The sequence below is a fragment of the Arachis stenosperma genome, chromosome 5 (assembly GCF_014773155.1).
Source record: "Arachis stenosperma cultivar V10309 chromosome 5, arast.V10309.gnm1.PFL2, whole genome shotgun sequence".
Taxonomy (NCBI): domain Eukaryota; kingdom Viridiplantae; phylum Streptophyta; class Magnoliopsida; order Fabales; family Fabaceae; genus Arachis; species Arachis stenosperma.
Genome location: NC_080381.1, coordinates 47,536,948 through 47,543,756, shown reverse-complemented (window position 1 = coordinate 47,543,756; position 6,809 = coordinate 47,536,948). Strand labels below are relative to the sequence as shown.

The 6,809-nt window shown below is 41.3% G+C and overlaps 1 non-coding gene across 1 annotated transcript; it reads right to left on the bottom strand.

Annotated features, from left to right (window-relative positions):
- Positions 1-407: 407 nt before the first annotated feature.
- Positions 408-511, bottom strand: LOC130984389 (small nucleolar RNA R71). The gene has a single exon (XR_009088327.1). It is a non-coding gene; the product is annotated as a small nucleolar RNA R71 (small nucleolar RNA).
- Positions 512-6,809: the final 6,298 nt, after the last annotated feature.

Here is a 6,809-nt window from a genome sequence, read left to right as displayed (position 1 = left end):
AAAAGGAGATGGCAGCCGAACCCAATAACAATAATGCAAGAAGGATGCTTGGTAATTATACTGCACCTACTTCCAAGTTTGATGGAAGAAGCATCTCAATTCCTGCCATTGGAGCAAACAATTTTGAGCTGAAACATTAATTAGTTGCTCTAATGCAACAAAACTGTAAGTTTCATGGACTCCCATCAGAAGATCCCTACCAGTTCTTAACTAAGTTCTTACAGATCTGTGAGACTGTTAAGACTAATGGAGTAGATCCTGAAGTCTACAGGCTCATGCTTTTCCCTTTTGCTGTAAGAGACAAAGCTAGAGCATGGTTGGACTCTCAACCTAAAGATAGCCTGGACTCCTAGGATAAGCTGGTCACGGCCTTCTTGGCTAAGTTATTTCCTCCTCAAAAGTTGAGCAAGCTTAGAATGGATGTTCAGACCATCAAACAAAAAGATGGTGAATCCCTCTATGAAGCTTGGGAAAGATACAAGCAGATGACCAAAAGATGTCCTTCTGACATATTTTCAGAATGGACCATGATAGATATATTCTATTATGGTCTATCTGAGTTCTCTAAGATGTCACTGGACCGTTCTGCAGGTGGATCCATTCACCTAAAGAAAATGCCTGCAGAGGCTCAAGAATTTATTGACATGGTTGCACATAACCAGTTCATGTACACTTCTGAGAGGAATTCCGTGAATAATGGGACGCCTCAAAGGAAGGGAGTTCTTGAAATTGATGCTCTGAATGCCATATTGGCTCAGAACAAAATGTTGACTCAGTAAGTCAACATAATTTTTCAAAGTCTGAATGGATGGCAAAATGCATCTAACAGTACTAAAGAGGCATCTTCTGAAGAAGAAGCTTATGATCTTAAGAACCCTGCAATGGCAGAGGTAAATTATATGGGTGAACCTTATGGAAACACCTATAATTCATCATGGAGAAATCATCCAAATTTCTCATGGAAGGATCAACAAAAGCTTCAACAAGGCATTAATAATGGTGGAAGAAATAGGCTCAGCAATATCAAGCCTTATCCATCATCTTCTTAGTAACAGACAGATAATTATGAACAGAGTACCTCTAACTTAGCAAATTTAGTCTCTGATCTGTCTAAGGCCACTTTAAGTTTCATGAGTGAAACAAGGTCCTCCATCAGAAATCTGGAGGCACAAGTGGGCCAGCTGAGTAAGAAAATCACTAAAACTCCTCCTAGTACTCTCCTAAGCAATACTGAAGAAAATCCAAAAAGAGAGTGCAAGGCCATTGATATAGACAATATGGCCGAATGCAAGGAGGAAGGGGAGGACGTGAATCCCAATGAGGAAGACTTCATAGGATGTCTCCCAACCAAGAAGGAGTTCCCTATTAAGGACATAAAGGAATCTGAGGCTCACATAGAGACCATAGAGATTTCATTAAACCTCCTTCTGCCATTTATGAGCTCTAAAGACTATTCTTCCTCTGAAGAGGATGAAGATGTAACTAGAGAGCAAGTTGCTCAATATCTAGGAGCTATCATGAAGCTGAATACCAAGATTTTTGGTAATGAGACTTGGGAAGGTGAACCTCCCTTGCTCATTAGTGAACTAGATACCTGGGTTCAGTAAACTTTACCTCAAAAGAGACAAGATCCTGGCAAATTTGTAATACCCTGTACCATAGGCACCATGACCTTTGTGAAAACTCTGTGACCTAGGGTTAGGCATAAATCTTATGCCACTCTCTGTAATGGAGAAGCTGGGGATCATTGAGGTACATAATGCCTTATTCTCATTACAAATGGCAGACAAGTCAGTAAGACAAGCTTATGGATTGGTAGAGGACGTGTTGGTAAAGGTTAAAGGCCTTTACATCCCTGCTGATTTCATAATCTTAGACACTAGGAAGGAGGAGGATGAATGCATCATCCTTGAAAGACCTCTCCTAGCCACAGCAGGAGCTGTGATAGATGTTAACAGAGGAGAATTAGTCCTTCAATTAAATGGGGACTACCTTGTGTTTAAGGCTCAAGGATCTTCTTCTTTAACAATAGAGAGGAAGCATGAAAAGCTTCTCTCAGTACAGAGTCAAACAAAGCCCCCACAATCAAACTCTAAGTTTGGTGTTGAGAGGCCACAGCCAAACTCTAAGTTGGTGTTGAATCCCCACATTCAAACTCTAAGTTTGGTGTTGGGAGTCTAAAACATTGACCTGATCAGCTGTGAGGCTCCATAAGAGCCCACTGTCAAGCTATTGACATTAAAGAAGCGCCTATTGGGAGGCAACCCAATTTTTATTTATCTAATTTTATTTTATTTTCATTGTTCTTTTATGTTTTCTTAGGTTCATGATCATATGGAGTCACAAAAAAAATATTAAAATTAAAAACAGAATCAAAAATAGCAGAAGAAAAATCACACCCTGGAGGAAGGACTTACTGGCGTTTAAACGCCAGTAAGGAGCATCTGGCTGGCATTCAACGCCAGAACAGAGCATGGATCTGGTGTTGAACGCCAGAAACAAGCAGCATCCTGGCATTTAAATGCCAGGAATATACCCTGAGGAGAGCTGGCACTAAACGCTAGAAACAAGCATGGAACTGGCGTTCAACGCCAGAAACATACTGCAGCTGGGCATTGAACGCCCAGAACATGCATCACCTCGGTGTTTAAATGCCAGACTTGCATGCAAAGGTATTGTACATGCCTAATTGGTGCAGGGATGTAAATCCTTGACACCTCAGGATCTGTGGACCCCACAAGATCATCTCAGGATCTATGGACCCCACAGGATCCCCACCTACCATATTCTCCCCTCTTCCCAACATTCATCCTCTATTTCCAATAAACACTCTTCCCCAAAACCCTTCACCAATCACCTCAATCTCTCTTCCCAATTACCCCCTTCACCACTCACATCCATCCTTAACACCAAAACCCACCCTACATGGCCGAAACACAAACATCTCTCCCTCTCCCCCATATCTTCTTCTCCTTCTTCTATTCTTTCTTCTTTTGCTCGAGGGCGAGCAACATTCTAAGTTTGGTGTGGTAAAAGCATAGCTTTTTGCTTTTCCATAACCATTAATGGCACCTAAGGCCAGAGAAACCTCAAAAAAAAAAAAAGAAGAAAAAGGGAAGACAATTGCTTCCACCTCTGAGTCATGGGAGATGGAGAGATTCATCTCAAGGATCCATAGTTCAGTAATAGAGCATTTGACTGCACATCAAGAGAGCATGAGGAATTTTCTCATCAAGAAATCCCTAAGATACCTCAGGGGATACATTTTCCTCCACACAACTATTGGGAGCAACTAAGGATAAGAGCACCAAAATCATTAGGGATCAAGCAACAGAGGCAAGGAAGAGACATAAAGGAGCTCAAGCAGCACCATTAGTCCTTCAAAAAGGTGCCACCTTCACTAAGGTGGACTCATTCCTTAACTTCCTTGTTCTTATCTCTGTTTTTTTATTTTTATGCTATATGTATGTTTATGTTTTGTGTCTCTACCTCATGATCATTAGTATTGAGTAACTATGTCTTAAGGTTATAAATAATTCCATAAATCCTTCACCTCTCTTAAATGAAAAATGTTTCTAACTCAAAAGAACAAGAAGTACATGAATTTCGAAATTATCCTTGAATTTAGTTTAATTATATTGATGTGGTGACAATACTTTTTGTTTTCTGAATGAATACTTGAACAGTGCATAATTTTGATCTTGTTGTTTATGAATTTTAAAATTATTGGCTCTTGAAAGAAGGATGAACAAAGAGAATGTTATTGACAATCTGATTCAAGAGCTTATAGATATTGTTGCTAGAAATCAACATTTGTACTCTAGCAATGAGTCCTCTACAAAAGAAGAAGTTATGGCAGTAGCCACTGATCCTAATCCTCAAGAACAGATGGTTGAGCTTAATAAGCAATTACACCTGATGACAAAACAGTTAGCAGAATTTAAAGAGATGCTCCAAGAAACTAAAATTGCTAAAAAGAACATAGAATCATAGTTGAATCAGGAAAAATAGCAGTTATCTAAACAGATAACAGAAGAATGCCAAGCAGTACAATTGAAGGGTGGGAAGACATTGAATAACACTGCTCAAAGTAGCAAAAAGCCAATAAAGGAAAAATTGACAGAGGATAACCAAACCACTGTCCAAAATCCCTCTGAGGACAGTAAGAGCCCAGAGAGGAATACTCTTGGCGTTCAAACACTAGAAAGGGGGGGGGGGAAAAGCTGGCGTTAAATGCCCATTCCCTGCCCAGTTCTGGCGTTCAAACGCCAGAAAAGGGGAAAAAGTTGGCGTTAAACGCCCATTCTTCACCCAATCCTGGCGTTCAAACGCCAATGGGGAAACAGACACCTGAGAGTGCTGGTAGTAACCCCTCTAAAAAGGCTTCTCCAACCACCTCTATAAGGAATAAACCTGCAGCAACTAAGGTTGAAGAATATAAAGCCAAAATGCCTTATCCCCAGAAACTCCGCCAAGCGGAACAGGATAAGCAATTTCCCGCTTTGCAGACTATCTAAGGACTCTTGAAATAAAGATTCCGTTTGCAGAGGCACTTGAGCAAATACCTTCTTATGCTAAGTTCATGAAAGAGATCTTAAGTCATAAGAAGGATTAGAGAGAAACTGAAAAAGTGTTTCTCACTGAAGAATGCAGTGCAATCATTCTGAAAAGCTTACAAGAAAAGCTTCAAGATCCAGGAAGCTTTATGATACCATGCACATTAGAAGGTGCTTGCACCAAGACAGCCCTGTGTGACCTTGGAGCAAGTATCAATCTAATACCTGCATCCACTATCAGAAAGCTTGGGTTGACTGAAGAAGTTAAACCAACCCGGATATGTCTCCAACTTGCTGATGGCTCCATTAAATATCCATCAGGCATAATTGAGGACATGATTGTCAAGGTTGGGCCATTCGCCTTTCCAACTGACTTTGTAGTGCTGGAAATGGAGGAGCACAAGAGTGCAACTCTCATTCTAGGAAGACCTTTTCTAGCAACTGGACGAACTCTTATTGATGTACAAAAAGGGGAAGTAACCCTGAGAGTCAATAAGGATGAGTTCAAGTTGAATGCTGTAAAAGCTATGCAGCATCCAGACACACCAAATGACTGCATGAGCGCTGACATTATTGACTCTTTGGTGGAAGAGATCAATATGACTGAAAGTCTAGAATCAGAGCTAGAGGACATCTTCAAGGATGTTCAGCCTGATCAGGAAGAACCAGAGGAAACAAAAGAATTTTTGAAAATTCCTCAGGAAGAGGATAAGCCTCCCAAACCTGAGCTCAAACCACTACCACCATCCCTGAAGTATGCATTTCTGGGAGAGGGTGACACTTTTCCAGTAATCATAAGCTCCGCTTTAAATCCACAGGAAGAGGAAGCACTGATTGAAGTGCTAAGGACACACAAGACAGCTCTTGGGTGGTCCATAAGTGATCTTAAGGGCATTAGTCCAGCAAGATGCATGCACAAGATCCTATTGGAGGATAATGCCAAACCAGTGGTTCAACCACAAAGGCGGCTAAATCCGGCCATGAAGGAGGTGGTGCCGAAAGAGGTCACTAAATTACTAGAAGCTGGGATTATTTATCCTATTTCTGATAGCCCCTGGGTGAGCCCTGTCCAAGTTGTCCCCTAGAAGGGAGGCATGACAGTGGTTCATAATGAAAAAAATGAACTGGTTCCTACAAGAACAGTTACAGGGTGGCGTATGTGTATTGACTACAGAAGGCTCAATACAGCCACCAGAAAGGATCATTTTCCTTTACCATTCATAGACCAAATGCTAGAAAGACTAGCTGGCCATGATTATTACTGCTTTTTGGATGGCTATTCAGGTTACAACCAAATTGCAGTAGATACTCAGGACCAAGAGAAAACAGCATTCACTTGCCCTTCTGGCGTGTTTGCTTACAGGAGAATGCCTTTTGGTCTGTGTAATGCTCCTGCAACTTTTCAGAGATGCATGCTATCCATCTTCTCTGATATGGTGGAGAAATTCCTGGAAGTCTTCATGGATGACTTCTCAGTATATGGAGACTCATTCAGCTCCTGTCTTAACCACCTACCACTTGTCCTGAAAAGGTGCCAAGAGACTAACCTGGTTTTAAACTGGGAGAAATGTCACTTTATGGTGACTGAAGAAATTGTCCTTGGGCACAAAATTTCAAGCAAGGGAATAGAGGTGGATAAGGCAAAGGTAGAGGTAATTGAAAAATTACCACCACCTGCCAATGTTAAGGCAATCAGAAGCTTTCTGGGGCATGCAGGATTCTACAGAAGGTTTATGAAGGATTTTTCGAAAATTGCAAAACCTCTGAGCAACCTGCTAGCTGCTGACACACCATTTGTGTTTGACACACAGTGTCTACAGGCATTTGAGACCCTGAAAACCAAGCTGGTCACAGCACCAGTCATCTCTGCACCAGACTGGACATTGCCATTTGAACTAATGTGTGATGCCAGTGACCATGCCATTGGTGCAGTGTTGGGACAGAGGCATAACAAGCTTCTGCACGTTATTTATTATGCCAGCCATGTTCTAAATGATGCACAGAAGAATTACACAACCACAGAAAAAGAGTTACTTGCAGTGGTCTATGCCATTGACAAGTTTAGATCCTATCTAGTGGGATCAAAGGTGATTGTGTACACTGACCATGCTGCTCTTAAGTACTTACTCACAAAGCAGGATTCAAAACCCAGGCTCATAAGATGGGTGCTGCTTCTGCAAGAGTTTGATATAGAAATAAGAGACAGAAAAGGGACAGAGAACCAAGTAGCTGATCATTTGTCCCGAATAGAAC